Source organism: Panthera onca, chromosome B1, assembly GCF_046562875.1.
Source record: "Panthera onca isolate mPanOnc1 chromosome B1, mPanOnc1 haplotype 2, whole genome shotgun sequence".
NCBI lineage: Eukaryota > Metazoa > Chordata > Mammalia > Carnivora > Felidae > Panthera > Panthera onca.
The window spans coordinates 196,342,099-196,366,351 of record NC_138342.1 but is presented as its reverse complement, the minus strand read 5'-3'; the positions used below and the strand labels follow the sequence as shown (position 1 = coordinate 196,366,351).

The 24,253-nt window shown below is 38.3% G+C and overlaps 1 pseudogene; it reads left to right on the top strand.

Moving 5' to 3' along the window:
* The first annotated feature begins 623 nt into the window (after nucleotides 1-623).
* LOC132693171 (small ribosomal subunit protein uS2-like) overlaps nucleotides 624-24,253 on the top strand; it is a 48,736-nt pseudogene continuing 25,106 nt past the window's right edge.

Genomic DNA, 24,253 nt, shown 5'->3' with positions numbered 1-24,253 from the left:
TTCTTCCTCTGCTAAGGAAAGCTTGGCAGAGATGCCTGAAAAAGATCTTGGCAGAAGGCCTAAGATAAGGAGATCTAGGAACAAAGGCCCTGGGATCGGTATTTAAATATGTGAGGAGGATAGCCAGCCGGAGGGGCTGTCGGGGAAAGCTTTTGGAATAGCCTATGGTCAGGCCCGAAGAAGCACATGGATGGTTTTGAACTCCTCAAAGGTGGAATCATTTTTGCAGTGGCTTTCACTGTGAGGTCAGTTGAGGAGGCAGGTGCATTGGGCTCAGAACCTAAGCTCTCAGCCACAGGGGAGGATGGAGTTCTGGTAGACTTTGGCATCTCCAAGCACGTGGTTAATTTTCCCCTGAAAATATTTGCCAAATTCTGGGCCCTGTGAGGCAGGAGATTCAAAAGCGTGGCAAAGCTATCAACAGTCTTGTAAGACAATGATTGCAATTTAGGACCTGAAACTAGAAGGGGGTCACAGAGAGTGCCCAGACCTCTTGGTTGAGTCCACATCCCACTAGAAGTACAACAGCAATAATGGGGCTGCAAGGCAACCATGACTCACAGTTCTTGTTAAGCCTCTGTTGTTTTAGCACAGTAAGAGAAAGGTTAATACTGTCTGCAGGAATGAATCATTGCCGTAAGTCTCTGTAGTTTTTTACTCCAGAATAATTAGCATTTAATAAAAATTACTACGACACTTCAAGACTAATATCAAGACTAGAAATAAAGTAAAATAGATAAAATAAGTAAAAGAGATAAAATGGTGTTCATAGAAACAAGCTCGCAGTTGACAGAGATAATGCCATCTGACAAGGACCTCACGATAATTGTGATTAGTATATGACAATACTAGAAACAGACGAAAAAATGGAGATTTGGGCAGAGAGCCGCCATCTCTAAAAGGGAAGAAACAGACTGCTAGAACTGAAGAAAAATTATTAAAATGTTGTTTTAAATAAAAGGTCTTTGAAGAATGAAGACAGCGGGAGCCAAGACTACTGAAATTGACATGTTAATGCAAAATTTGAAGGTGAAGTACAGAGAGAACAAAAAAACATTAAAAATAGTACGGTTTTTTTTAGAAGGTTTGTGAGACAAGAAAAGGTCTAATGTGCATGTAATTGGAGTCCCTAAAGGAGTGAAGGGAAAAATAAGGCAGAAGCCATAGTTGAAGAGATAATGGCAAGACCTCTACAAACCATTGAACAGCAGATTAAGGAAGTTCTACAACACAGGCAAGATAAATACAGAGAAAACCCCAAATCCAAAACAAACAAACAAGAAACCACCCAAACAGCAAAGACAGTGAAAACAATAGTTAAGCAACCTGAAGGAAAGAAACCTTACCTTCAAAGGGACAAGGAGACACACAGCTGGCTGGCTTCTAGAGAGTAATGATAGAAATCCTAAGATAACAGAATTGCATAGTTAAAGTGCACAAAGATAGTTACCAATCCAGAACCCATTAATCAGCAAAAGATCCTATAAAAACAGCGAAATACACATGTCTTCAGAGGAAATACTGAGATCGTCGAAAGAAGTGCTCCTGAATGGTGTTCGTTAGGTAGAAGAAAATGTATCCTCGCAGGGAAAAAAGTAAAAAATACATTTTAAAGATATACAGGAAAATATGAATGAATATTGACTGTAAACAAAACAACAGTGGTAGTGTCTTGTTGATGTAAATAACAATTCAGAGTTAAAATGCATGAAACCTTTTCGAGCTACCCAGGGAGGGGTCCATATGGTATTGTTCTGCATTCTCCTTAAAACTTAAAGGGAAACTTTCACGAAGTCTGGAGCCATTGATGTCCCGTAAGTGAAGCAGGAGGGTGTCCTCAAATTCCTTGCAGCAGGAGCCCGTTTAGGCGGCACCAACCTTGACTTCCAATGGAACAGTACATCTACAAAAGGAAACGTGATGGGTTCTACATCACAAATCTGAAGAGAACCTGGGAGCTTCTGCTGGTAGCTCGTGCCTTGTTGCCATTGCAAACCCGGCTGATGAGCGTGTCATCTCATCCAGGAGTCATGGCCAGCGAGCTGTGCTGAAGTTTGCTGCTGCTACTAGAATCACTCCTACTGCCGGCTGCCCGACTCCTGGAACCTTCTCTAACCAGGTCCAGGCAGCCTTCTGGTCGTTACCGATCCTTGGGCTGACCACCAGCCTCTCACAGAGGCATCTTACCTTAACCTGTCTGCCCTCGTTCTGTCTAACACTCTCCTCTGCTCTGTGTGGACATTGCCATCCCTTGCGACAACAAGGGAGCTCACTCAGTGGGTCTGATGTGGTGGATGCTGGCCCCTCCCGCCCCCCCCCCCCGGAAGTTCTGCGCATGCGTGGCACCATTTCCGGTGAACACCCCTGGGCGGTCGTCCTGATCTCTACTCTACAGAGACCCTGAAGAGAATGAAAAGGAAGAACAGCCTGCTGCCAAAAAGGCTGTGACCAAAGAGGGATTTCAGGGTGAACGGGCTGCTCCAGCGCCTGGGTTCACTGCTGCTCAACCTGAAGTCACAGACCCGTCTGAAGGCGGGCAGGTGCCCTCTGTGCCTGTTGGGCACTTCCTACTGAAGACCGGGGCAGTCAGGTCTGCAGCTGCCACTGCTCAGGCCACTGGGAAGGTAGGAACAACCACTGGGTGGTCTTAAGCTGCTCTTCCACAAAGGCAAACAAAATGGAAATACAGCTGATGGAAAATAAGCAGTTTCTAAAAATTAATAATAAAAGAAAATGCACAACAATGATGTTATAAAAGTTGAGGGGGTATGTTGAATTAAAGTGTCCTAAGGTTCAAGCATAAATAGGAGGAGTAAAAGCTGTGATTTATTTTTTAGATTGTAATATGTCAAAATCACATGTCATTATGGTGATTACTAAAAGAGTAGTAAAAGTTTAACAATTTAATAGAACAAAATGGGATCATAGTAAAATATTTCTTACGAAAGAGGCAAGAAAGAAAAGGGTACACAAAATGGATTGGTTAAATGGAAAACAAAGGGTGGTAAAGTAAATATGAATCAAATATGTTGGTATTATGTTAAAAATTAATTAAGTTCTCTAACTTAAAGACTAAGGTTACAAAGCTATGTGTTGAATGCTGGGTCACTGTGTGGAGGGACGTTTTTGTAGTTTTGTTGATTATAGGGGGCAGAGTCACAATGCGATCTGTTCCCACGGGGGAAGACAACCCCCAAAGTGAACTGATAAAGTTTGGGCAAGGTTTGCAGTAGCGAAAGGAAGCACGGAGACCTTCTGGGTGAGGACTTCTGGGCTACTCAGTCTACTGTAGTGCTTTTACACCTGTAGTTGATGGTCTGTGTGGTTGCATTCCTCTGTTCTATGTGTGTCAGAAGAGATTCTTTTGATGGGGAATTCTTGCATATGCAGAAGTGCATATACAGTGAGACACTCCCTCATCATTTACCACCAGTGGGACTATCAGATCATAACGCAAATGACTCTGTACTCTTGTTTTAAAAGTCTTCCATATACTCCTGATGTCCTGCTGGTTGAAAAGTCAGAAGCCTTAGTCACAATAGCGCTGACTTTGAAAATATCACACCTTGGCTCACAGATATGGCTGATAAAGCCCAAAAAATCTCAAGAGCTTGCTCTGTGAATAATGTTTCTTGGGAGTATGTGGATGGATTTGCAACACTCAGTCCCTCTGGAAGTCCTGGAAAGACTGTTTTTGTTTGTTTGTTTGTTGTTTTTTCAGACTTCCACCACCCAAGGGAAAGCCTTAAAAGTTCTCAGACACTGAGTATCAGATACAGTCTGTATCCCACTGGGGCACTCCATGTGGACATTTCAGTTGGGTATCGTAAGAAGTATCACCCTGTAAGCAGGTTCCAACCCAGCAGGCTTGGAGGCTCTTCCCAGGGAGCTGAAGCTCTCTATACCTCTGGGACATCACAAGTGCAATGCTCCCTTTGAGCTGTAAATCTTTGTGACTAATGATTTTGCTGATTGTGGCCTCTGGCAAAGAGAAGCAGCTCCTTTCAGTTTAGAACTTGGGACTCCTTTGGAAAGGAAGCTATTCATTTTTTACTCGGCTTTGTCAGAATTTAATATCTGACCTAGGGAGTCTCCCTCTCTCTCTTTTTCTGACATTTTGGGCTGGGACATTTGGGTTTAAGTCAACTGTCTTGTTGTTTATTGTCCACTTGTCTCATCTATTCCTTTTTCCCCTCTTTTCCTTCGTTTTTGTATGAATGAAGTATTCTTTATAATTCCATCATTTTTCTTTTTATAACACTATATAATGTTATTTTCGTGGTCACCTTAGGGTTTAAATTGTACATCTTTAATTTATTATGGTCTACTTCAGATAATATTATATTACTACATATACACCGTAAGAATTTTAAAATACTTCCATTTCTTCTCTCCCAAATTTGTCCCACCTTTTTTCTGCTGTATATGCTATTTATCTCATTACATTGTTATTCTTCTGGCTACAAGCAGTCTGTTATCTTTTAAAGAGACTTACAGGGTAAAGAAAAAAACCCTATTTTAATCTATGTTGTTCCCATAACTGGTGTTTTTTGTTCCTTTGTGTAAATCCATGTTCCTCTCTGGTATCATTTCCTTCCACTTGAAGGGAGGACTTGCTCTAACATTTCTTCTGGTGAAAACCATCCGTGATGAGTTCTTGAAGCTCTTGTGTGTTTTTGACCATGCAAAATGGAGGTGAGAATGTAGAACCACTTAAATGCCCTCTACTGCTGGAGGGAATGTGAAAAGGTAGAATCACATTGGAGAACTGAAAGTTTCCTGAAAAGTTTAACAGACACCTCCCACCTGATCCACTCGTTTCACTCTTAGGTGTCTATCCTAGAGAAACAAAACTTTATGTTCAAAGACTCGTATACAAATGTTCACATTAGCTGTATTTGTAATATCCCAAACTGGAGAAAACCCAAAGGTTTATTGGCAGGGAAACCGATTAAAAAAAAACAAAACAAAACAGAACTTAGCATATCCATACCAAGGATATTACTCAGCAAAAAAATAAGTGGTTATTGATATACACAGTCCTATGGATACATTTAAAAATCATTATTCTGCCTGAAAGAATTCAGGCAGAGTCTATACAATATGATTCCATGTATATAAAGTTCTAGAAATTTCAAACTCAGCTATAGGGACAGAAGGCAGATCAGTGATTGCCTGGGATTAGAAATTCAGAGGGACAGATTACAAAGAGAAAATTTTCAAGGAAAGTTTCTAGTATAATTGAAATCTTGATTGTGGTGGCGGTTTTATGGGTGTATATATACGTCCAAAATGATCACATGTTGCAACTTTAATATGTAAAGTTTATTGGACTTTTCATTCAATATAAATGGAGGTAAAATCCTATCTTTTCATTTGGATAATCTATATTCAGCATTTTCTATGCTGTATTAAATTTCAAAATGAAAATGTTAACACTGAATACAATTTTTGTTGACCTTAAATTGGTGCTCTCTACTTTTTTTCCTTAATTATGTAATTTTACATAAAATTTGGTAGATTAAAATTACTTATGATTTGGGTACACTGGGAGTTTTCAATCTTTGTATATCCTCAGCTATACATATTAATTTGTGGTTTTCAACCAACAGGGAGAGTGACTTTGCGCTTTCCCCTTAGGGGACATTTGGCTGTGTCTGCAGACATTTTTGTTTGTCATACCCAGGAGGGTGCCACTGGTCTCTGATGGGTAGAGGCGAAAATGCTACTAGATGTCTTACGATGCATAGTCAAGCCCCACAACAAAGACTTATCCAGCTCACATGTCCATAGTGCCAAGGTTGACATGAATGCAAATTAGTAATTATTGATTATGTTGAATGGTAGAGACAAGAAATAATAAGTCAGTCTTGTTTCTTAGTGATAGAATAAAGTGAAAGTTTATAATTTGAGCTACACGTTTAGTGTAACGCAATAGTACAGCACCTTTTTAAAATTTAAAAAAAAAAAAAAGGCGTTTTTTTATTCCAAATGACAGAGTAACTCCTAAAGAGACTTAGAACAACTCCTAAAATTGTTGCTGATGAGCAGTTACGTTTTTATGAAGAGATGGGACTGGATTACATTTCATAGTAATTTTAGCAGTGATAATGTCGTAAAATATTTGAAACGATGGAAATAATGCGAAATGTTTCCACTGGCTCCTCAGCCCTTCTCTCAACAAACATTTTTCAACCCCTATTGTTTCTACTGTTAGTTTCATAGCAAATCTTTTCATGAAAGAACAAAATAAGTAAGGAAAATTATAGCATAATAAGTAGGGTAAGAATTTCCAGTACATTATATAATATTGTGGTATTTTTTAATTATTAAAAAAACTATGTCGTTAGCATAAAAAAGCATTTCATGGGATTGACTTAGTAAATATTTTTATGAAGATAATGAATTCAATTACGCTTGTTAAACTCAGGCCTGTTTCTTACAGTACATTTTTTAAACATTTGTATTCTTAAGACAGTTTGAACCTTCAGAAATGTCCTATATTTGGCTTTCTTACTCTCAGAGAATATGCTATTTGCCTTTTCATGATTTTGTTACCAATCTGGAACAGCCCTTTAGGGGAGTGCCATAGACTTAACTCTGTTGATGTCTTCCAAAGCCACTCCAAAGCTGAGACAGAAACGTGGTAGCACAAGACTAATTTAAGATTAGATATGGGGTATCTCTCTAAATGTTGTTTTAGTTTGCCCCCTGGGAAAAGCGAAACTCTGCAGCTTAATCCTATTAATTAGCTTTTGACCAGCACAGCTACAAACAGTTGAAAAATCCTCTCACTCTGGTGTAGGAGGTTTAACAAAACGCTGATAACCATGGCTTGCCCTTACGGTCCCATTTCAGTAGCTTTTCCAACTCATTATTGTGGTGGCTTCCATTTTACAAAGTACACCATCAGAGGGAAGGAGAGGCCAGGGGGTAACTTAAATGTTTCTCCAAAGGCCTGGCCATACGACATAAGCTCTAAATGTCTTAAGTCAATATATGGTTTCCACGTGTTGCAGAATCTGAAGTGGCTCCATGGCAACCATTTCCAATCCTCACTTCCCAGTCATGGCTCCAGGAAGGGGTGGGAAGCTTTTGTGGAACTAAATGGACGTAGCAGAAGGCAAGGCGAGATGGGCTTACGCTGACCCTACAATCAGCCACAAGGAGCCTTGTGGCTCAGAGGAATGGCCGACAGAAAACACCAGAAAGAAACACAGGAAGAGACAAGCCCAGGAGCCTATTGTCGCTGTGAAAAGAACATCAGAAGTGCAGTTCCCATGGGCTTTGTCTGTGTTCTGTAATTATTTTTAGGCAGCAAAGAAAAGACTTTGCTTTGGGGATTTGAATGAGTATCTGTAAAGGAAGAGGGTATATATGAGTTGTAAATAAAAGCGGTCGGCCTCCGATAATAGGGTCAGCGGCCTCAAAATAGCAGGACAATCGCCAGCCTGTTGTGGACGGCAAATTTTCCATGACAGTTTTTCCTTATTTATATTCTCGTACCACTAAAGTGGATTAGAAATAACCAGGCCTGTGAATTTCTGTAGCCAACCACACCACTGACGTTTCAGTCTTCCTCTTTTCTCTTCCTGTTTTCTATTCTCCTGATTGTTTTCCAGTTTATTTTGGTGTCTTCTGGATTTTAACATTAATTGAGAACTTCCTATACACTAGGCATTGGGTTAGGCACTTAAAAAATGTTTCTATTCTTTAATTCCGAACAATCTCCTGTGATACTATTATTACACAACACATAGTTGTGATAAATGAAGCTTCCAAGCTTCAGTAATTACTCAGACGTTTAGCTGGTAAGTGGCAGTTAATAGAAATCTGCCTGTGTCCACAACCCAAACTGTGCCCGCCCAGTGCTTCCCCGATCCCCTGCCCCTGGCATCCTACTCTCTCCCCACGACGCCTGTCCTCTGAACGAGGGCAAACACCATCGCCCAGGTCCCGGGGTTCATCGTGTATCTGTGAGCTCCAACACTGAACTTCATCGTGGAACCACCTAAATTTCTTTCCTATCGAAAGCAACTTGAAGAAAATGGATACTTGAATTGTACGTGGCTCTGTAGCAACACATGGTAAAACATCACCGCTGTGTTTGTTACAGACGTGATTTAAATGTTGTGTAGCTCGAATTGCCTCGGGTTTTACATTTCAAAATGGTGGTGGACATTGTGATATCAAGGGGAAGCTGTGATTGCTTTGGGGGCGTTCTAAATTTTCATCGTAGGCTTCCTCATCCAAGAGAAATGTCACCCGTGAAAGCAATGTAGATACCACCTGAGAGGGAGAAAGGGTCATTTGGCGCTCAGCATACTGAACATCTGGCAAATTCAGGGGTGATACAGTGACTGGGATCTGATATTGCCACTAGATTAATTAGTGAGGATGCTGCAGACTAATAAGTTAGAAACAGATGTGTGGATGTCTGGGGGAAATATGTTTGGTTCAACACACATTTTCTGAATGGCAAGCAGGCTACTTGTGCTTTGTCTAGGGAGTTTTACCATCTAATGTAACTTATAAATAAATCATAGTGTGAGTCTGTGAGTGATATTTATATATTTTAATTATATAGTTTATAATTATATATTGCCATATGCTATCATGATGCACTGCGATGATATAATATACCCAGCTGTTGATTGCTACTTCTTGCCTTTTTCTAACACAGTCACGTGGTAACTGCCGCCCCAACTCTGTATTAGAATAGCCTAAGCTTCTTGTTGAAAGGAATCCTAACTATGCAAGGCCTAGTAATTTCGTTCCAGAATGTTATCTCTGAACTTTTATTAATGGTTAAAATATCTTGAGATTTAGATAACCCAGAAACCTGGGATGTACCCAGGAAGTGCTTTCTTAGCACATTGTTTGCTAATGTGTGCTATTAACTCTCGACTGAAAAGAATGCTGTAATGGGTAAATGAAAGTTGAAAGATAAATTGTGTCCCTCGTTTCTGTGCGACAAAAGATTTCGATAGTTCACAGAGTGGCTGCATGTGACAGTCACATATAGGATTAAATAGTCTAAGTGATGGTCGAGTGATCTGAAAGAGATGAGGTAAAAAGGAGGAATTGTTAGGAGAAAATCACCGATATAGTTGAAGGGTGGGCACACTTACAGCTGGATCTCAGAAACTATGGAAGCAAAGAAAAAACTCTCGTCATATTTTATGTTGGCTTTATTCTTTCCTGGAGCAGAACAGCTTCCAAAAAATGACAGAGGACATGGCTCCTACCACTCATTCATCTCGGATCCATGGGGTCTCTACCACACAGGGATTGGCTCATGCCCAGTGACTCAAAGAATGACTCAGACTCATCAGCTCAGGTCATGTGCCCACCCCTAGATGAACTCACTGTGGCCATGAGAACACGTGGCCAAGAGAGTACAGTGCCTCGGATGAGCATAATAGCAGGTACCTATCACTTACTTATATGTACCATGTGCCAGGTACACAGAAGATAATGGACTCCATCTCACAACCCTGGGCTTTATTGTCATTATACTCATTTTACAGATGAGAAAACTGAAGCACAGAGAGTTTAAGTAACTTGCTCAAAGTCTGAGTAACTTGTGCAGCTAAGTGGTACAGCATTATTCCACACCTGGGTGATTTCTGAGCTTTGGTCCCATTGGAAAGCAAGGGGAGGTAAGGGCGTTTGAGATCCTTTGATTTCCTGTGGTTTACCCCTATTTTACGGTGACGCTGCTGGGCTGCTTCTTTCTTCCTCATTTTGCTGAATGCTGCCTTCTAGATTCCTGGCTTAGGCTTCTAAACATGTGCTGGCCTTAGGTTTTATCTCCTGTCTTCAATGTGGTCATCCCATTAAACTCAAAATATCCAAGCTACAAGGGATAGGCAGATGTCCTCAGGGCAATTATTGGCTTTAGAGCCTGGATGCTTTTGTGGATTATACTTTCATATAATTTTTGATTTCCCCTTTTCCAGTCCAGATATACATTTGAAGAAATTTCATGATACTCTTTTTGGACTAAAAGTCGGCCTTTATGAATAGTCCTTGCCAGAAAACAAAGTCCTATTATAAATTAAATATGTGAGCACGAACAATAATTTTTGTTCATCGAGGATGAACACTTAGTGAAAGCTGATAAATTTATCATGTTATGGAATGACAGGCACAGGATATATCTCATTCTTAGCAGAAATGGCAACTTAAAAGGCAATCAATAGCTATAAAATCTCCCTGTCAGTCATATCTATCAATTTGTAGATTTGCAAACGATTTAGTGTTTATAAATGTCAGGTGTCTCCTAAAGAATTTAAATACAGAGATTGTGCTTAAACTTTTTGTGCAAACAGTATGCTTTATCCTGAACACCTGCTTTTCTTCCGCGAGTCTGGAATCTGGGTATATGCCAAACGGCTTATTCTTTCAGATTTCTTTAGGCAAAAATGGATCCCACTACTCGTATTGTTCCCGTTCATGCACCAATATATTTTGGCATTTGGTATTTTGTATTACATATAGAGCAACCTCATTATTTTAAAGAGTGGCTTGGGGGCACCTGGGCAGGCCTGTCAGAGGATACAGTTCATTCCTGCTAGGTTGACTCTGTCCAACCCAGCCAGGAAACAGGAGTCAGGTGTACAACAAACATAAAATTTGGGCCGCCTAGATGGCTCGATCTGTTGAGCTTCCGACTCGGTTTTGGCTCAGGTCACGATCTCATGCTCTGTGGGTTCGAGCCCTGCGTCAGGCTCTACACCGACGGTGCAGAGATGAGCACATTGGGAGATGAAGAGGCTGGAGGCGTAAAGCGTTCTTTGAATAAGCTGGAAATAAGCAAAACTAGGACTTATTTGAGAAACTCTAGAAGTCAATTTATAATGGGTATGTTGTAAATAAATAGAAACGATCATCTTTGAGTCATGGACTGGCTCAGGGTTCCTTCACCTATAAGCCAACTGATACTAGCTCATGAGGGGAGTGTGATTCTCTTCCATTTTCATAAACATGGTGGAATATATTGGTAGATGAATGCTTCTGGAAAGCAACTAAAACTTTTGTACACAACACAAAAAATATCGTCTTGTTGGTAAGAAAATAAGAAGTACTAAAGCCACGTCCTGAGAGCAAGTGGGAACACGGACAGGCTTGGAGATTATTTTTTGCTGAACTGAGTGAACTTAAACACAAGTTTTCATATACTCCATAGAGTGTTGTGATGGAAGTCATCAGACTCTCCTTCCTCAATAATTCTGAGACTCCAACAGGGCCATAGCCCGAGGATGAGGGAAAACCAGAAATAACCCCATTCTGCCACAAAGAACTTCAAGGAAATGCCTTCATTGTCATATTTCTCCTGAGCAGAAGGAAGAAAACTGTTCCCCTGAGAACACATAATGATAAACCTGTCTTCTCAGAGGATGACAGCCTGAATTCATACTGCCTGAGTGACACACACACACACACAAACTAAAGCTATAAATTTGGCTTAGTGAGCCTGGACTGCATCTACAGAACCAAATGCCAACCTGTTCTGGAGAAAAACATCCCAGGCTTCAAAGTATTTCTACATATAATGTTCAAAGTTTACTGTGAGAGCGCTTCATAGTGAAATAAAATCACAAAAACGTATAAAGACACAGGACACCATTAACAACACCAGAAGCAAAACCCCAACAGCAAAATCAGTCCTGCATATACAGCATCCATGGGAATTATGAGCCTTTTATAAAAGAAACAACTTTAAATAATCATAAAGAACAAGAAGATTAGGAAGACAATCAAAGAATATAACACTTGAAGATTTGAATTTAAGTCACATTAAAAACTAAAGAAAATATGCAGAATTCGGCCCAGACTAATAAAAGAAGGATAGAATGTATGATGGTAAGATTAAAGACGCAGAAAGTTTAAGACTTAAGAATTCCTGATGGAGAAGTGGGGGAGAGTGAGGTGCAGGTAGAATGTCTGGGAACTTTCCAGAATTTGCAAGATGCCAAATCCAGATTCAAGAAGCCAGTTTATTTATTTATTTGTTGATTGATTGATTTTTGAGAGAGATAGCACACACATGTGCAAGCAAACGGGAGGGGCAGAAGGAGAGGGGGAAAGAGAATCTTACGCAGGCTACCCACTTAGCACAGAGCCCAATGTGGGGCTTGATCTCACAACTGTGAAATTATGACCTGAGCTGAAATCAAGAGTCAGATGCCGACTGAGCCACCTAGGTGCCCCAAGAAGCCCAGTGGCTTTTAAATAAAAAATAATATGATATAAATCTACACACCTACAAGAACAAATAAATGATATCTACATATAAGCACGTGATGGTAAACTTAAAAACCACCAAAAGCAAAAGCCAAACACTCTGAAGCCAACAGTCTGCATTGAACACCTGACTCTGCGTGTAATTGGTGTGATTATGGGGAAATTAATTAATCTCAGTGTGTCCTTCTTTTCTCCTTTATCAAATGGCGATGATCATACTATTTCCCCGAGAGTTACCATAAGGATGATTTGAAAGAGTATAGTAAAGTATTTGGAAAGTATCTGGAGCATAGTAAGTGTGTGTTTTGATTATTATTTACCACTGTATACAACAGTAATGGCAATATTGTGAGAGGTTAAAAATACCTTAAATTACAGAAAAATAATAACCTGAAATCCTGCAGTGATGAATAGAATCATGCTGTTTGGAAAAGGGTAAAAAAAAAAAAAAATTAACTTTAGAACCTGATAAGTTGAATATGCATGTTAAAATTTCTAGAGAAACCACCAAAATAATGGAAAGAGAGTGAATACATTCCAAAAAAGTAAAGAAAAAAATGGAATGAGAATCCATTCAAAAGCTGACTTGGGGTGGGTTTAGCCGATGAGAAGCATTGTCAGGAAATTGGCAGGTGAAAGAATAAGAGAACTCGGTATTCCTCCCCTTCCCTTTCTACCTGGGATGTTCTCTGAGGCAGTGGCTGCTCTTCCAAAGGCACCAGCTCCCCCAGTGGACAGATGCACCATGGGTCCAGTTGTGGCCAGCCCACCCAGGCGGCTTGTACATCTGCCGTCTCCTTCTGCCTCTCTCTAGCCTGGGGAAGCTAATGACCTCCTACTGGAGTAAAACTGTCTCCTTGTTAGTCATTCTTTTTCCACTGCCTGTGTGACCATACGTTAAATTATACCTGTTCAACTCTTAGTGGTTTCTGTTAGCTTTGTTGGCCCCTCCTTTATACGATAGTGAGAGATCCATCAAGATATGATGTAAAAGATAGTAAATATTTCATAATTCCTTAATTCCCCTTGGTCTGAGTCTCTGCTCAGTGAGCAACTTTCTGACCATGAGATTGGTTGCAAATGGCTTCCGTGAGAGAGAAAGCATACTAGTTATGCTTGAACACGTATTTTATTCTTTTGGATTGTTATATTCTTGGGCTCCTGTAAACTTTGAAAACAGACCCCTGCTCTAGAAAGACAATTTTGCCATTGTTACTGATATTTAGATGTCTGACCTTATGATGTTAAAGACTAGAGCCAGAAGAAGGGTTCATTCTGTAAGTTAGGTCTTGTAACTGAGAGTCACTTGGTCTGTCCCAGAGAGCCAGCAACCAGTACCATTTATTTGGATTTCTTTATGTGCATAATATTTTTATTTTTAAAGAGTGCTACTTTCTTTAGATATTTTGAGAAAGGTAAGTACAATGATTTTCATGGTAGAAAATTCAAGGAACACTCATTTTTTTGATACCAATAGAAGGATGGCTCTTGGAGGTCATAAATATTTTCTCTATCTCTATATAGACTTTCATGGAAAAGCAAAAGAATTTTAAAAGTCTTAAGTGAAAGACTTTTTACTATTTTAGGATGATCAAGTTTTTTTTAAGCCCTTATCTTTTTATTAGGCAATCTAAAATTTTCCAACTCTAGCTGTTATAATTATGTAAACAGATGGAAAAGGCAATTTCACAATTATAACCGAACTTTGTTAAGCCATTTGCAACTCTTAATTAGTGTGCAAAACTTGGATGGCAATGAATCCTTTCCTCAATATATTCTCAATACAATGTAGACTGCTGTTGCTTATTGGTAGCACATAGATGTACCTGAGAGGCAACTATAAAGGAGAGAGTTCATTGAAAGAAAATCTTGATGAGCTTCTTAAATGATGTATTTCTACCTCTGTGGCCAAGAATTTTCAACATAAGATTTCATGACACAAACAACTATTTCTAGTAAAATATTAGACTAAAAACGTTTGTCTTTGAGTTCAAAACTCAAAGATATTGGTGGGGTGCCTGGGTGGCTCATCCAGTTAAGCATCCAACTCTTGATTTCAGCCCAGGTCATGATCTCACAGTTTGTGAGTTCGACCCCTGCATCGAGCTCTGAGCTGACAGTGTGGGATGATCCTGCTTGGCATTCTGTCTCCCCCTTTCTCTGCCCCTCCCCACTTGTTCTCTCTCTGTCTCAAAATAAATAAAAAACACTAAAAAAGAAAACCAAACAAACCTGCATGACATTGCTTTTCACACACCTTGTTGAATGCCAGTTCCTGTTTTAAAAAGGATATTAGAGATCTACGTGGCAGATAAAAAGACTCAAAGTCTCATATTCTGATTGTAGAAAACTGAATGGAGTAGAGCAAATGAGAATATAAAAATAGAAATTTCAAAGAGCAGCTTGTACAAAATATGTGACTTATTTGATGAGGAAGAAGTTTCTGAAGTCATCTAATAATTATTTAAATGGTGGTATACACTGGGGAAGCAGAGGAGCCCCTAATTTAGAAAGCAAGATTCCCATCTCATCTGCCTGTTCTGCTGTTAAAGAACCCGGTTAGAACAGATACAACTACATTTTGAATGAGAAAATGAGTATTGGAGGAGAAAAGAGAAAAAAATGCATGAATATAAACTCATAGAGGATCAAAGTGTTAGTGCCGCAAGGAGCATTAGAGAAGTGTTTATTTTATTTATCAGATTCTTCCACGTGGAATAGATGGCATCCAGCAAGATGATGTAACGGCTCAGTAGCCAGTGGCGGGGCCTTCTTGGGAGCTTGCTGTCTCCTTGCCACTCAGAGGAAGGTGCAGGAGCCAGCAGCATCCAGGACCACCTGAGAACTTGCTAGAAGTGTGCAGGCGCAGATTGCACCCCAGATCCACTCAACCTGAATCTGCATTTGAGCAAGATTCCAAGGTGATTTTAGGCACATTAAAATCTGAGAAGCCTTGCTCCATAGTGTCTCATGTTGCTGTTTAGTTGTTTTCCACAGCTGTATTGCCTGAGAATGTATTATCCCCAAGGGCAGGAATTTGTTATCTGCTTATTTGTGTATCTCCTGCCAAGAAGTTTCGATAAGGCCGGGACAACATCTTCTATTCTTTTGTCATCTATTTTTTAGTGTACAAGAGAATACTTAGGGGAAAAAAATGCATACACACACACACACACACATATAGTCCTCAACAAATATTAGTTCATTTGTGAGCAAGATTATTTTCTTAACTTACTAACCAGAATATTCAACATACACTACATCCCTGGAGAGCAAAGCTCTTTAAAAGAAATGGAGCTACCAATAGACTTACTTGATTGTATGTGTTCTATCAGATCATGATGAATTGTAGTGGGTGGAAAAAACCATCTTGAGAAAGTCACTTCAGATACTTTTTTGGAAGTAGGCAAGACATCCATAAATCATTTAAAAACAAACTCCAGAAGTCCGGCACAAAATATATACTTACTAAATACTTGTTGAATAGACAGAATTACCAAGCATGTCATTACTGAACATGTGTCTCTATAACATCAAAACAGAGAAATGAACTCAAAAAGTTAGGAGAGAAGTTAGGAGAAATGAACTCCCTGATGGAATGTTTTTACACTTCTTGATCTTCTGCCTGTACTGTTTCCTGACAAACCAAAAGATTTTAGTTTTCTTTGGAAAGCAAAGCGTATGTGAATAATTTACTCACATTTCAGCGTTCTATCTGTAGACTGGTAGGTTCATAGATGTTGCCGATTGTCCTGTGCAACAAACACCATGAAGAAAACATGGCTGTGGGGTTGTGTTTATGGGATTTAGTGAGAAATGTGCTGGGCTCAGGAACCAAGAGTAAGAAGTAACCCATTTCCAGCACATTGATAGAAGTACCTGCAAGCTTGTTTTTGTAGACTGTCTTCCATATGATTTTCTACTTGGTGTCCTTGAGCTTACAAGCCCCTCTTCCTGGAGATGATTGAGTATACTCTATATTTATTCATGTATAACATTTAAAGTTCTTATTTTCTCCTATCTGAAGTGTCTTGGGGAAATTACTACTGAGACCTCATCAAAATAAAAAGCTTCTGCACAGCAAAGGAAACAATCAGCAAAACTAAAAGGCAACTGACAGAATGGGAGGAGATATTTGCAAATGACATATCAGATAAAGGGTTAGTATCCAAAATCTATAAAGAATTTATCAAACTCAACACCCAAAAAAACAAATAATCCAGTGAAGAAATCTGTAAAATAGGTGTACCTGGGTAGCTCAGTTGGTTGAGCATCCGACTTCAGCTCAGGTCATGATCTCACGGTCTATGAGTTCAAGCCCCACGTCGGGCTCTGTGCTGACAGCTCGGAGCCTGGCGCTTGCTTCAGATTCTGTGACTCCTTCTCTCTCTGCCCCTCCACCTCTCACACTCTGTCTCTCTCTGTCTCCCTCTCAAAAATAAACATTAAAAAAACATTAAAAAAAAAAAAGAAATGGGTAAAAGACATAAATAGACACTTCTCCAAAGAAGACATCCAGATGGCCAACCGACACATGAACAAATGCTCCACATCACTCATCATCAGGGAAATACAAACCAAAAGCACAATGAGATACCACCTCATACCTGTCAGAATGGCTAACATTAACAACTCAGGCAACAACAGATGTTGGTGAGGATGCGGAGAAAGAGGATCTCTTTTGCATTGTTGGTGGGAATGCAAGCTGGTGCAGCCACTCTGGAAAACAGTATGGAGGTTCCTCAAAAAACTAAAAATAGAACTATCCTATGACCCAGAAGTTGCACTGCTAGGCATTTATCCATGGGATACAGGTGTGCTATTTCGAAGGGACACACTCACCCCCATGTTTATAGCAGCACTATCAACAATAGCCAAAGTATGGGAAGAGCCCAAATGTCCATCAATGGATGAATGGATAAAGAAGATGTGGTATGTATGTGTGTGTGTGTATATATATACATATACATATATACGTACAATATATGTATACATACATATATATATGTATGTGTACATGTATATATATACACACACACAATGGAGTATTACTCGGCAATCAAAAAGAATGAAATCTTGACATTTGCAACTACGTGGATGGAACTGGAGGGTTTTATGCTATGTGAAGTTAGTCAGAGAAAGACAAAAATCATATGACTTCACTCATATGAGGACTTTAAGAGACAGAACAGATGAACATAAGGGAAGGGAAACAAAAATAATATAAAAACAGGGAGGGGGACCAAACAGAAGAGACTCTTAAATATGGAGAATAAACTGAGAGTTACTGGGGGGTTTTGGGAGGGGGGATGGGCTAAATGGGTAAGGGGCATTAAGGAATCTACTCCTGAAATCATTGTTGCACTATATGCTAACTAATTTGGATGTCAGTTTAAAAAAATAAAAAAAATATAACAAGTAAATAAAAAAAAAAATAAAGTGTCTTAGGAAGGAGGCATACAGGGAATGCTCATGTTTCACAAGCACAAATGGTTATTAGAATGTTTTCCTCAGGGCACCTGGGTGGTTCATTCGGTTAAGCAACCAACGTTGGCTCAGGTCATGATCTCACAACTTGTGAGTTTGAGCCCCGCATCGGGCTCTATGCTGAAAGCTCAGAGCCTGGAGCCTGCTTCAGATTCTGTGTCTCCCTCTCTCTGTATCCTTCCTTCGATCATGCTCTCTCTCTGTCTCTCTCTCTCAAAAATAAGTAAAATCATATAAAAAAAATTTAACAATGTTTTCTTCAACAACAGAGTTGTTCGTTCCAAAGAGAAGATTCTCTCCATCAGTTTAAGGAAAAGAAATCACAATATATTTCTAAATGTGTTCATATAGTGAGGGCCCGTTTGTGCTTGCTACTGTAACTGTGTGACAATCAGAAGCAAAATACATAGACACTAAAGCAAGGAAATGAAAGTCTATTTAACTGAATAATATATATTCATGATATCCCACCCTTGAAATCTAACAATGGCACTGTAAGTTAACTGGGTAACAGGAGAGAAGAACTATGCAGAATAGAGTGGCCAGTGAAGCTGAAAAAGAAAACTAGCACTCAGTATTTGAACAGGTGAAGAGAGGTGCAAGATATCGTAGGCAGAGGTAAACATCAGGAAGGATGATAAGGAGGAATAAATTATCATGTCTGGTTGTGGAACAATTCATGGATTTACAATGTTTTCTATGGTGACCATAGTATCAATAATCTTATTGAAGGGCATAGGATACAGGATGTCCTGTAGAATGTAGGGGGCACCTGGGTGGCTTAGTTAAGTGTCAGACTCCAGCTCATGTCATGACCTTGAAGTTCATGAGTTCAGAGGCCCCATGTTGGGCTCTGTGCTGACAGCTCAGAGCCTGAAGTGTGCTTTGGATTTTGTGTCTCCCTCTCTCTCTGCTTCTCCCTTCCTAGTGGTGTCTGTCTGTCTGTCTCTCACTTCTCTCTCCCTTTCAAAATCAAACATTTTTTTTAAAAAGCACAGGATATATAAATTTTATATTCAGAGATATGGGAGTCAGAGATGTGCTTTGAAAATTTTAAATATTTAAGAAGCCCCTTGTTTGATCTCATTTACTGCTTTATAAATTGAACTTAGAGTCTCTCACTTACAAACATTGTGTCCACTGTAAGTGTTCTCTGATGTGTGGAAATGGCGATGTGTGGTGCTGCTCTAACTTCCCATGGACCGCTGCTGAGGACATTGGACGGTCTCTCGTGCTAAAGCCAGATGTAGCACAGTTCTCGGTTTGCATATTATCTCATAGTCTTCATTCCCAAGTATACTTCCATGTATATTATTTTCATTGATCTTAAAGTAACTTTAGATGAAGGGAAAGTAAAGGCAGGAACAAAGATCCCTTGAAGAGGGAACATTTACCGTAGCCCAGAAATGTTATCACAATGTCACATGACGTCACTGTGTGCCAGCAGCATTCTGTGGTACCCATTGAAGGCTGAACATTCTGTGGAAGGAATGATGGAAAACAAACACTTTGACAGAACCTAAATAGACTCTATTTTTCAGGGAATGAGAATACGAGCTATCTTTACTCTACCAGAGATATATATGAGAAAGTCCCTAAGATTGAAGAAGACTGGTCCCAAGGAAGGTTTCTCTTCTGTTAAGCATTTTGCTTATCTACTATGAAAGACTCTGAAGTGGTGCTAGTTTTAGATAAAGCTTAAAGCCTTGATGACAAGAGGGTAATGAATTTTGACAATCACTGGTTTAGTATTTTAATGAAAGTGGAAAAAAGGAAAAGGAAAGGCCTTTTAACCAGAAAAATTGAAAATAAATTTTATAAAATAATTTAGCAAAAAGATTCCAAACTTGTGTTAACCTTTAAACTCATCCCTACTGCAGTGACACACATTTTTAAAGCAAGCACTCAGAAACTCTCTAAAGTCAATGCAGTCTATGGGGAATTATCCAGTGAAATGGATTTTGTAAGAAGTGTCTTTAAAGTGTTCCTGTGAATAATCACTTTTTAAAAAACTTTCCAAGATTTTAGAGGGAAGGAAATTTTTACTATTGGAAAATTATGTTTCTGAGAGTTATACTGAAAATGGTAATAAGTATTCAATCCATTTTCTAAGGAACTTTGGCAAAATTCTACAGATATATCTGTATGATATAATGACAGTACTCAGTTAAATGTTTTTCTTTTACTTCAGTGTTTATTGTTATTAAAACTCATTATGAATCCCAAACATGCCGGAAACAAAATTGAGTGTTCAAGCTTTATAGGTATTTGAGTTGTATCTATCAAAAGACAACACCAATGAAAAGGTAAATATTCTACTAAAAGGCAAAATCTACTAAAAGATTCTACTAGTAAAAATCTATCTTTATTTCTACCAGGCCATATGAATTGTATGAATCATTCTTAAGATTTTTTTTGTCTGTTTCACACAACTAATTCCTGGTATTTATCGGAGGGCATTCAGCAACAGAACTCCATTTGTCAGGTGAAGATGACATTCTTACCAGTTTGGGGGTCCTTCATGCAGAGGGACACACATTCTGGTGTGACTTTGTATGAAGACAGTGAGTGGGGTGGGACACAGGGAAGATTAGCAAAACACTTGGAAATGAGGATTATTGAAGCTGTAATGCCATCAGATCAACTTTTCCATCTGGCCCAACTTGGCAACCATGTGAGTATTTCTGTTTTGCCAAAATATGACTAAAAATTAAACATGAAATTTTCTGGAGCTAGATCTTGGGGAGACCAAAATGATCTCAGAAAAGGAGTGGGGGGACAGTATATTTCTAATTAATGTAAATTCATTGTTGGTTAAGATGTTTCCACAGCTTTATAAAAACAATTCACTTATAAGGATGTTGCTAAGGGATTTGTAAATTCAATAATATCTACAATCATAAGCAAATATCTTGTTTATGGTAAAATAATATAAAACAATGGATTCCCCCATATCATCATGCTGTTGGCACATCATCAATGAGGAGATGACTTTATTAATTATTTCAAATAGAGTGAGGCATATCAAAGAATCTGTGAGTTTGAGACCACATTTATAATCCACAAGCTGAAAGAAAAAAGCTTTCAGCTCTGAGATATCCAAACAATATAGTAGAGTTGATTGGCTTTCAATTTCTAATCAAGTAACCATTTAAAACTTCTACCTGGGTTGATTTATACCTAATAATACAAAGAGTGATGACACTAGAAGATATTGATGGTCTTGAGAAGAGTGCTATAGCCATAAATTCTGCATAAATTCCAGTATAACTATTAGGAATTTAAATATCTGTAAAAGCTAAAGCTTCCTTGTCTGTCCTTCCATTTGGTGGCCATGTAGATTAAGCATAAACCTGCAAATATAGTGACCTACATAACTAGCAGAGGATTTCTTCCTTGCTTAAATACCTTTCAAGCTTCCTTTCTACGTGAGTTAACTGGCCCTTAATAAACCAATCAATTATGGTCTCTAAGATAGATAGATAGATAGATAGATAGATAGATAGATAGACAGTCTAATCCCATTTAAAGTAAACTGAGAGGGAGAAGGAAATATTTCTGCCCATTTATCGCCTCTGTCCATAAAAGCAAGACTTCCAATGCATCTTTCATAGCCTCCTATGACTTATTTACCCAATGCAGGAGGGATGCTGATCTGATTCATCAGAACTTGAGTTATTAAGTAACAATTCATTAGCTTTCAGAATAAGTTTATATATGAAAGGGAGCCTGGGGATACTTCAAAGGATAATCCATAAAATCATCACAGGATTTCTCAGCAGAAATTTTGCAAGCAAAAAGGGAGAGGGATAATTATATGCAAAGTGTTTAAAGAGAAAAAACTGTCAACCAAGAATACTGTATATAGCAAAGTGTTCCTTAAAAATAAAGGAAAAATTAAGACTTTTTCAGGTAAGGAAAAGCTGAGGCAGCTCATTATCATTAGATCTGCTCTTCAGAGTCTTTGATTGACCTGTCTATCAAAGTAAAATGAAAGGGGGATGCTTGGGTGGTTCAGTTGATTAAGCATCTAACTCTTGGTTTTGGCTGAGGTCATGATACTACAACTCATGAGTTCAAGCCCTGTATTGGGCTGTAGGCTGACAGTGCAGAACCTGCTTGGGATTCTCTCTCTCCCCTTCTCTCTTTGCCCTTCCCCTACTTGTGCGCTCTCTCTCTCTCTCTCTCTCTTTCTCTCTCTCTCTTGGAATAAATAAACAAACTAAAAAAAAAAAGTAAAAAGATGGTAGACAGAAACATGAACCCATACATAAATATAAGGTTCTCCAGTAAAGGTAAGTACCTGGACAAATGTAGTAACCTGTGCCATTAAAACTTTAGTGCAGAGAATTTAAATGACAAAAACAAAAACCATACATAAATCTATGTTAATGGATATACTGGTAGCAATAATATAAACTGCAGGAGTGGTTGAGCTAAAAATGAAGGGAGTATTGTATGTGATTGACGTTAATCTGAAATAACATGTTATAACTTCAAGATGTCTCACATAATTGCAGTGGTAACCATGAAGACATTCTCTATAAAATATACAGTAAGAAAATGAGAAGGGAACAAAGCATGTCATGACAAAAAAAATCAATGAAACACGAAAGAAGGCAGTAAGGGTAGTAGTTACTTTAAATGTGAATAGATTAACTGTCTAATCAAAAGGCATAGATTGACTGAATGGATTAAAAAAAAAAAAAACAAAACAGAGTTAAACTATATGCTGTCCATAAGAGACTCCTTTTAGATCTGAAGATACACATAGGTTGAAAGTAGAAGGATGGAAAATGATATTCCATGAGAATGGTAACCAAAGGAAAGGAAGGGTGGCTATGCTAATATCAGACAAATTAGACTTTAAATCAAAAGCTTTTATAAAAGACAAAGTAGGCCATTATATAATGATAAAAGTGTCACTTCACCAATAAGATATAGCAATTATAAATATTTATGCATCGAACCTCTGAGACTCCTAAATATATGAAGCAAACTTTGATAAAATTGAAGAGAGAAATAGATAGGAACATGATAAGAGTAGGAAACTTCAACATCCCACTTTCGATAATGAGTAAAACAACCAGACAGAAAATCAATAAGGAAATAGAGGACTTGAACAACACTATAGACCATCTAGACTTTAGAACACTCTACCCAACAACAACAGAATATACACTGCTCTCAAGTGCAGATGGTATATTCTGCATGATACACGGCATGTTGAGACAGAAAACAAGTCTTAACAAATTCAAGAAACTTCAAATCATATAAAATGCCTTTTTCTGTTAACAATGGAATAAAACTAGAAATCAATAGCATAAGGAAAACTAGAAAATTTACAAACATGTGGAAATTAAACAATATACTCTTAAACAACCAGTAAGTCAAAGAAGAGGTCACAAGGGAAGTAGAAAATATCTTGAGATAAGTGTAAATGAAAACACAAAATACCAAAACATGCAATTCTCTGAAAGCAGTGCTAAAAAAGAACTTTATAGCTATAAATGCATACATTTAAAAAGAAGATATCAAATCAGCAACTTAACTTTACATTTCAAGAAACTAGAAGAAAAAAATTGAACTCAAAGTTAGCAGGAAAAAATAAGACTAGAGCACAGGGATAACTGAAATAGACTAGAAAAACCATAGAAAACAACAAAACCAGAGTTAATTTTTTGAAAATATGAACAAAATTGAGAATACCTTAGCTATACTCAGAAAAAGAGAAGACTCCAAATAATTAAAATCAGAAATGAAAGACAATACATTACAACTGATGCCACAGAAATGAAAAGGATTATGGGACTACTATGAACAATTGTACTCCAACAATTTAGATAAACTGAAAAAAATGGGCAAATTCCTAGAAATACACAATTTACCACCACTGAATCATAAAAAATACAAAGTCTGAACAGATCAATAGCAAGAAAGGAAATTGATTCAGTAATCTAAAATCTCCCCATAAAGAAAAGACCTAGATCATATGGCCTCACTGGAGAATTCTACCAAACATTTAAAGAAGAGTTAGTGCCAATTCTGAAACACTTGAAACACCAATCCAAAAAAACAGAAGGAGGAGGAATACTTACACACTCATTCTAGGAGGCCAACATTACTCTGATACCAAAACCAGACAAAGATACTTATAAAACCAAAAACAAAACAAGACAAAAACAAACAAAAAAAACCCAACCAGCCAAACAAAGAACACCTACAGACCAATATCTCTGATGAATATTGATGTAAAATCCTTAACAAAATGCTAATAAGGAGACTTTAACAATGCATTAAAAGAATTAGACACCTTAACAAAGTGGAATTTATTCTAGGAATGCAAGGATGGTTCAACATATGAAAATCAATTCGTGCAATACACCACATTAACAGAATGAAGGATAAAAATTATATGATCCTCTCAACTGATGGAGAAAAAGCATTAAACAGGATTCAGCACCCTTTTGTGATAAAAACACCAACTAGGAACAAAGGGAAACCACTTCGATATAAT